The sequence below is a fragment of the Oryzias melastigma genome, linkage group LG15, assembly GCF_002922805.2.
Source record: "Oryzias melastigma strain HK-1 linkage group LG15, ASM292280v2, whole genome shotgun sequence".
Lineage (NCBI taxonomy): Eukaryota > Metazoa > Chordata > Actinopteri > Beloniformes > Adrianichthyidae > Oryzias > Oryzias melastigma.
The window spans coordinates 6483982-6493316 of NC_050526.1; the positions used below are offsets into that span (position 1 = coordinate 6483982).

Below are 9335 nucleotides of genomic sequence, written 5' to 3' on the forward strand. Positions count from 1 at the left end.
GAACTTGCAATAAAGCACCAAAATCAGCATTTTTTTATGTACAGGCACACAACTTGCCACTTGGTACTCATTCCAAGTTAAAACTAAGTTGTACAAGCCGCTTCGATTCGGCGCCCTAGTTAACTTATGGTGTGGTTTACAACAGACGCGAAGTGCCGCAGTCCTCCGCTGCAGGCTCGTGCAGTACAGCGATCATTTTTGATGTCTAGTCTATTTTTTCCGCGAGCAAACAGCGTCAATCCTGGTAGAAAGTTACGCCAAGACACCTAAGAAAATCCGGTCAATTTTCTAAATATAACACATTTTTCACAATAAAATACCACTATTGACAAATGTGATCATATTTTTGTATCTAAACAGACTCTAGAGATACAAATACAGTAAACCCACAGACAATGGACATACACACACATACTCACATAGGTCAAAGTAGCGGGCTGACTACGGAGCGGGGGATGTGTGGTTTTGGATATCTAAAAACACAATCAACATGAAGGATTCAGAGAGTGGTTGGTGACAAGTCAAGATGGACGATGTCAAATTAATTGTAGAAGCTCAAAGTAATCAAAACTAAGCAAAAGCGCCCGTTTACGGTCATGGAAAAATATGCGTCTGGTGTAAACTGGAGGCGAAGCGGATTTCGCGCACACTTTGCAGCACTTCCGCGTCCGGTGTAAACCCGGTGTAATTATGAGTGAACTAACCCAAAAGGGATCTCGCTCATTTGAGACTGGGGGGCTCTCTAGCACAGCGGGGAGCTATTCTTCTGGCTGGCCTGGAGCCTAAAGTGCTCCTGTGCCTCCCTGATCTCTGGCTTTGGCCTGTGGCAGTCCTGCTGGCCATAGCCTGGGTAGTCAACGTGGGGGAATGTCTTGATGTGGGGATGACTGGGCCCTCTTCCTCTTTTTTGTCTTTTATATCCCATCAGCCACCTGAGCAGAACATACATAAGGATACAACTATAATAAATATAAATAGCATTTAGCCAACTACAAAAGGGGTCTAAACAAATATTGCTCACCTGTTGGACAGGACAGGTACAAAGATAAAAATAAAAAAAGAAATGTAATGAGATCGTGGTGAAAGACTGTGGTGTAATGCCAACAAGCGGTTGGTGATTTAAGTGGAAAACAAAAATAGGATGATGAATTACATGTTTGTTCATGAATAATTAATTAAATGTTATTTTGTCAACATTTCAAATCAATACAACAATTGGCAAATTAAATATTGCGATATTTCACTGAATCGATTGTTTCCTACACCCTTAGTAATCATCGTTAAGGGGAGGGCTTCGCTGACTGCCTTCGTATTGACCGAATTGTCTGTTTCTCTTTAGTCTTTCACGATCTGCAACTTACTGTGCCCACATTGCGCATGAAAATTCAACCTGCCACAATCCAAAATCCCCATCGGCCTAAACACCGGCTTAATCTCACTGTGCTAAACGAGTGGAACAACACAGAGCTGACATGCACAAAAATACCCCCCACCAACTGCACCGCCACTTTCTACAATCCCTCCTGTGTTTATTAACCTGCCAAAGGCTGTGAGGGGAGGGCCCATATTTATGCAAATCAGTCTTCACTGCTTGCAGATGATTGTCAGCTTACCCCTTCATTACAGTCAGATCCCTAAAGACAACTCGCCTCCGGCCCCGTGGGGATTTTATAGTGGTCATGCTCTGTAGAAAAGGAGGTTTTGGGGACAAAACTGTGTGAGTGTGGAAACAGCGAGGATTCTATTACAGAGGCGGCGGCATTCCATTTTTAGGGTTCTGGAATCCTATTAAATGCCTTTACAGCGACAATATTTTTTGCATCAGTTCAAATCTGTCATATTAAATGTATTTCTTGATCCTCTTGTTTCTCTCCCTGCTTGTTTCATACTTTTTCAAGCAATGGCCCGCCCTGTGTGGTGGTTTTCTAACTTGTGTCATCTGTACACAGAAGCAAAAATGGGCAGAACAATGTCACTCGGACAAAGATTTTGTTTATGCTTGGATTGAAATGGGAATGCTGGTCTGTTTCACATGACTTAGGAGTCTTTATCCACTTGTAAAAGAGCTCTGGTGCAGGAATTGATTCAGTAGACCGAAGAGTGGAAGGAAATCAAAGGAACTTGAGGAAATAAGCTTTGTGTTTTAGAAAAAAAAAATCCCACAGAGCAAATTTCACCAGGTTAAAGTTTTGACAACTAAATCTCCTGCATGCTGCATTACCCACCACAACCTTCATTTGATAGGTTTCTCAAACTTCCAAAATAATGAAAAAAAGACAATTTTAAAGGAGCATTGGGGGGTTATATCTTTTTGTATAACCAGAACAATATCATTAATTTATATCTGTCCAGGTGAATCGATAAGTCTGAAACAAATATAAATTGCTGTTTATAACTTAATCACAACTTCCAGATACAGGTGAAAAATGGACAAACCTGTGTGCCACACACAGGTGGCCTGCAGGACATACCAAAGTCGTAGACCACCCGGTGAGCCCTTAGAGTGAGCATGTTAATGGACATTTTTCCCATGGGCATGCTGTGGGCGACAGGTTATAACAAAAAGTAAGGGGGAAGTAGGTGACTTTCAGGGAAGTTATACACATTTTTATTTTACTTATTTTACCTCTCACATATCCTGTACATTAGGAAGGAAGCCCGTCAATGCTATTCAAGTGTGTACAGTCTGACTGGTATTCAGTACATTAGACAAGTGTGTAGTTTGTGTGGAAAGGGGCCAGTACGCACACGTCCCAAAAGACTAGAGTGTTGTGTAAAAGGGCACCGTACGACAGCATCACCTGTACGTCATAAGTGAGCACAACTTACATATGCCTTACAAATATTTCATGATACACTTATCCCATGCACGACTATTGTACGTTTCATTATCATGAGGTGACCACACGACCTGGACTCCTCTTTAGATGCAGCTGCTCCTCTTGACGACTCAAAAACTAGCAACACCCATATGGGCCAACTCTTAGTACGGGTCCATGCGACTAATGTTGCATTCACACAGGACACAATTCGTGTCGAGTTGCGATGTTGGGTTTCAATTTCAAGACAATTTACAGACGCAATCTGAGGTGCAATTTGCGGATCGGGTGCAGCAATTTAGTCAGGCAGCAGCGCAATTAGAGCGGGTGGCAAATGTGGCAAGTTTGACACGTGTCAACCAATCAGGGACTCAGCTTCAGGCATGTGACATTTTCAGTGACTCAATCAGTGGGTAGTCAAAAAAAAATCCAACATGGCTGCTTGATGCGAGTATGTGCGTCCTAAACTTTCATCCATTATCTTAACCCACTGGGGCCAAGGGGTTGCCAGAGACCGTCTCGGCTGTCCTGGCAACACCCTGACCAGGTCGGCAACCCTTGGGATGTGGTACCGGATGCAGTACTGGACGCGTAGTGGTCCTTGAGACAGGTCTAGTACCAGACATGGTACCGGGTGTGAACCAGATGCGGTACTGGATGAGAACTGGGTTGGGGTACTGGTGCGCTCCACATCCCGATAGTAGACCAGTTCCAATTTGCTGCCCAACGGTCGGGGACCCATGATTTAATGAGAACAGCCAGCACGTCAAAAAACAACGAGTCAGGTACACCCAAAACGTCAAATTTTGACACGGAGGCGTCCATAACCAAATGTCAATATGTGATGAGTTGGGATTGAAAAGTTGTTGGGCCCGTGAGTGGTAGGCTGCCCGGCAGGCGGAGAGCCACCGAGGTTGCCGTGCAGACTTACGGTGTTTTTCTTATTTTCATCGAAACAGTAATAAAGGGATCCTTCAGTTTTATTTTTATTTTTTCCCTTTAGGGAACAGAAATTCTGCTAACTGGGCCACAGACAGATGCAAGTAATGTTTAAAATGGTAGTCATCCTTACACTCTTACAGTGAATGGTGAAATTCACCGCATTGTGAGTGTCTCTGAATGAACTGATGAACCCAGACATGACAATGTATGAATGAAGTCCAGAAAAATGTTGATGGTTGCTCCTGACATCAAGGACATTTTAGTCCAGGTAGTAAATTTGACATGGATCAAAAGAGAGAAGGCAGACCCGAATTTGATGTGTGAATTACATCCAGTGTGAATGCAAATTTAAGCTTGAACTCAAAAGTCAAACCAAAATAAAGTCACGATAAGCTTCCTCTAAAAATTGCAGGAAAGCGCTGAGGTTAAGACACGAGTGCTATTCCACTTCGTCCTCATCGGTTCTTGATCTCTATTGTTTTCGTTTTAGTCTCAAAGGTGAGCTGAAGTGTGCACTGCCTAATGCATTTTCTCAGATCTACACAAGATCCCCAGGTGGAAGAGAAATGTTTGGATTAGCATATGAAACAGCCAAAACAGTAAACATACATTTTTATCTTTCATCTAAATTATTCATGAGGATTCTCCTACTGTATGCTGCAAACAAACAGAGACCGGAGCAAGTACAATGACTGGATATAGCCACAAACATGAATAAATGAGCGCTTTATCGCTGCATCTGCGGGGAAAGAGAAAGAAACAAAACAGAAAAAGAAACTTTTTTGAGCGAGTGATATGTGGAGCCTGCAGGAAGTTAGAGTCTAAGCGTGCACTTTTGCTTCAAAGATATGGAACGCATTGATTATATCTGATGAGATTACAACAGATGGCAGTTTTTAGTCATGCTTGTGGGGTGGGCAAGGGGATGGCAATATCTCACAGTTGGTCCACTACTTTGGTGCAAACTGTAATATCCCAGCAAATGTTAGATAAATTGCCATGACAGTTTGTGAAGACATGCCCTGGGGAGGAATTTCACTGACTCCCTTTATTTTTACTGTGGCACCACAGGCAGTTTGAGATTTTCTTTTTTTCCAACCTATTGATTTAGAACAAACATCGACATCAACTGGACGGATTATGCATGCAGCCTTACCAAATCAATTTAATAAAGATTTTGGCGATTGAGACTTTTTGTAGTAACATTGTTTTCAAAAACCTCCCATTGTTGTTTAACTCTTTTACCCCTTTGACTCTAGAATTTATTTTCAGCATAAAAATAAAAAAAATAACTTGCGGGTTTCCCTCGTCAATTTTGGTTGGTCCATTGTGCTGGCCCCGCAAGGTTGGGGTTGGGAACCTGGGATTTTGAGGGTGAGGGGTGGATGAGATTTAAGGGTAAGGAAAATATGTGAAACTGGGGAAGGGTTCTGGCATAGCATTTTTTGCACTATGGGGTGAACCAGATTGTTCCTTTGACGCCTGTATTTAACTCCAGCTTAAAACAAATGTTTTTGTTTTCATTTTTTATGCCAAGTTAAGATCTGGAACAGAAATGGTTTGACAAATAATTGCATCAACAGGCATTAAGTAATTAAAACTGGAGGTGACGCCAACAACATCTAAACAACACACGCTCTTTTACATATCATAAATCATTAGAGTGATCAATGTAAATTAGCTGATTCTGACATAGAGAAAACGAGCCTTTCATATCAACTTTGCAACAATATGCAGCACATTGGTAATGTAACGTGTTGATAAATTGCTTCTGTTGCGGAGAAAGTGGCTTGGCGCAAAGACTGTATAATAGAACTGGACTGAGTGACCCCTGTCACGTTCAAAACAGAATACAAATTCCATAGACTTCTATTGAGAAATAGAACAGTCGTTATAATTGTCAAAATAGCTATTCTTAGTCTGATATCTTTCTTTAACATGTTCTTGCATCCAAACATTTTAAATATTTTTTATATACATATAAACTAGCCAATCGCTTGCCTAAATAAAAGTCAAGTTTTAGGGGTATGGACTTCCGACACGATCACTCCTGACGGGCGAGAGTGATCGTCATACAAACGTTGACTCACACTGACTCAGACCAATCACGACATTGTCTAGTTCCCACATATATATTACAACAAAATGGCAACTGACTGATTTGGTTGGTGCAGAAAGTAAACCATTTTCTATTACTCACTCTGTCCAATTCCCATATACAATCTACGGGAAAAATGTGGTCGATTTATATTGATTGGGTAAACACTTTATTACTGTAAAGTGTTGCATGGCAGCTGCTTTTTCGAGCTTCAGAATCAGTTGGTTCCACAGATGGTTGTTACGCTAGTTAAAAAATGTAAGCAATGGAGCTAAAGCTGCTTTGTTGAAGGGTTAAATAGATTGGGTTTTGGTATTTGTTGCCCTGAATACAAAACAAGCAAAAAAAGATAAATTTTTAAGCTTTTGACCTAATCACAAGATATATGATTATAAGAAATACAAGATGGCCCATGATCTTTAAGAACTAAAAGCTGAATGAATTGTCAGAAATGCACCTTGAATCTCTAATCAGGAACTCCCGGGCCAAGGGCACACTCCCTCGACCAAACCGAAACAATCCGCCGAAAGTGCGATAAGCAGAGCCCGTCGTCATGGAAACCAACATTCGTACCTTTTCCACGACCCTTTATCTGGTGACTATCTGCCCTCTCTGACTGTGCCGCCAGGCTGGATGTGTGGGACCTTTTTGTCTTTGTCAAATCAATGTGCTTGATGTTAATGTAACTTTGATTGTACTTCAATCTGTGCCGTTCTACTGCGACACAGATCAAAGACACTTGATTTTTGACATCATTCCTGTACCCTCCTCACGTGTCTTTTCTGGCCGATTAGCGCCACCAAATTTGCGTGGCTGCTGCCTACCATTGGGGAATATGTCTTGCATGTGTTGCCTACCACAACCAATTTCCCTTGTGATGAATAAAGTATCTATCTATCTATCTATCTATCTATCTATCTATCTATCTATCTATCTATCTATCTGCTCAATAACTCCTAAGAACAATCCGCCCATGCCTTACCCCAGCTCAACCCACAATGACCACAAAGAGGTGACAAAAACAAGCGCACTCACACATTGAAGAACCTCACGCCCTGTTGAACACAGATGGCGGTCATTTTCCTGCCATCATGTTAAATGATAGCGTCCTTGTTATGGCTCCAATGCGTCTTAATGCATCGACTCGTGCTCTACTTCCCAAATCAATCCTCCTCACAGTCCTGACTAGTATTCCAACCAGTAGCATTAATAACACCACTAAGTACCATTAATCACTATTAACGCCTCAGGAAAATTAGTTTAACTATCTGCTAAAAAAACTCCCACAGAGAAAGGCATCGAAAATGCTGTTTAACTCATTTTCATTACGCAGCTCAGGCATGTAAACAAAACAAATAATCAATGTATTAAAGTCGTTACATAACCCATAATTTCCCTGCTGGCTGCAAATGATTGCAGGGCAAACGATTTATCATCACAATAACAAATCTGCAGTTTCAGTGCCTGGCTTGCCTTCACCAGTGAAGATCTAACCGTTACAGGGAAATTCTTTGTCTGCTTTGATGCTTCCCCTTCACTTTTGCCGCCGAATGTGCTGCTGGGAAGCCCAGACGTATTAACGTTAAGTGTGAGATCGTCTGGAAGCAGTTCATTTCCAAGAACCGACATTTCTCTGGTGCAGAACTTTCTGTTCTCGGGGTGTTCTCTTTTCAGATGTGACAGGTATCTCATTTGTGGCTCCCCTTGAAGAGTTTTTCAGTTTAATTGGTTGTCTGTAATTTCTATTTGCATATCCGCCGTGTGTTTCAGGCCTCCGGAGACCATATTCAAACACAGCTGAGAGGAAAGCAGGGACACGGAGCCGCTCGCTTCGCCGGATCAACAGAGGGCACGACAAGGAACAAGGAACCGCGTTACACCTTTGTTTTTTTTTTTTAGAGAAAGGAGAACGCCAAGCTTTTTATAATGAAATTAACAGCAGATAATGTTATTGTTTACACACCTGATTAGAGGTTAACTTTAAGGTGTGTTGTGATTTTTTTGTTAATTGAAAAATTTTAAGACATAAATAATAATCGGGCAAATTAAACATAGTTAATTAAATTATTGCAGGTCAGTTTGGAGCGCCTTAGCGATGGCATGTAAGTATTTCCATCATTCCAGTGAGGATGGAGGTTTTCCAAAGGAGCTTCAAATAAATGACTAAAAATAAAACTGGAATTCATCAATCTAAAGCAAATTAAATGAACCACCACAGAACACGTTTAATGAGGGTTATCAATCTTCTCAAAAATGGGCGTCTCTGAAACTTACATCACACCTCGAGAATATCAGAATATTATCACAAAAACAGAAGAATCCTGTCAAATGTTTACCCAAATAAAAGCTAAATACAATTAATAAAGATGGCAAAAGGCAGAAATCTGTTTCCTAGCAAACAGAATTTTGGTAACTACTTAGGCAAACATGATACGAAAAAATCTTAATTGTGAAATATTGACAAGTTTTATTTTTGGTTGATAATGTAATCAATGTTGGCTTGTTTAACCCATAATGGTGATATCAGGGCAACAGAAAAATATTGGAAATGTGTTGGGAGGTGTGTTGGTCCACTACATAATTTCATTTCTAGGGAAAATGGGTCTGGGTTCTTATGAGTTAACAGAAAAGAAAAAAAAAAAGTGTTAGTTCATTAGCGCGCTGTCATCAAGTAATATTAGGTTAAATGTCAGTCATTTTTCATCCGTTCATTGTGACAGTTCTCAAATAGAGTTGGAAAAAACCTGCATATTTTTTGAGAAAAAATATTTCTTTGACAGGGAGCAGAAATGTTTTCTACCTTTACTTATTACACATCTTTTGACTTGGGGGTGATGGATTTTATTTCTTCATTTTTGATAAAAGCTTACCATATATTATTAATCAAATTTGTTCCTGCAGATTTCCTTTTTATGCATCTTTTATAAATTGTTTAATTACAGGTTTTTATCTATTCGCTTTTCATTTACTTGTTTTTCAATGACATTTTTGATTTCCAATTACATGATATTACACTTTTCATGCTTTACCAAGAATTCTATTGTTCAAAGACCTGAGAAATATACATGAAAACTACAACTGGGAGAGGGGGAAGTGCACCTTAGGATCAATTATAGTTGGTCATAAGTTAAGTGTTGGGGTGAAGGCATCTTACTGAGCGGTCCGGACCAGACCAGTCCCCTCTTGGCCGGTTTAGAATGTTCCATTGAGGTTGCACCATCAAAGTGGATAAGGGGTGTAGACCGATGACATGGATGTGGATCAAAATGGTGCGACTACAGCGGAAGAGAAGAGAAGCTGCATCAGCTGTTTTAGAAACATGTGGAAAATTAAAAAGATAACCGCGCTGGATAATTATAATCCAGAGCAGGAGTTTATTATGGACATTTTTATTTTAACTCCTTATGTTGAGCAATACTCCAATGTTCTTCAATAAATGTTTTACAAAGCATGATTGGAAGTTCGGTAATGGACAC

The 9335-nt window shown here is 40.5% G+C and overlaps 1 protein-coding gene across 3 annotated transcripts in view; it reads right to left on the reverse strand.

Moving 5' to 3' along the window:
* Nucleotides 1-9135, reverse strand: part of insyn2ab (inhibitory synaptic factor 2Ab) — a 45287-nt gene extending 36152 nt beyond the window's left edge. The window contains exons 1-3 of one of the 3 annotated variants that reach the window (XR_004949163.1): nucleotides 9014-9135; nucleotides 705-932; nucleotides 420-473 (exon numbers count right to left, since the gene is read on the reverse strand). The gene's annotated coding sequence lies outside the window, so the exon portion shown is untranslated. Of the gene's footprint in view, nucleotides 1-419; nucleotides 474-704; nucleotides 933-2436; nucleotides 2551-9013 lie in introns of those variants that run through there. The other 2 variants (XR_004949164.1, XR_004949165.1) reach the window with 2 other exon arrangements.
* Between the last annotated feature and the right edge of the window lie 200 nt (nucleotides 9136-9335).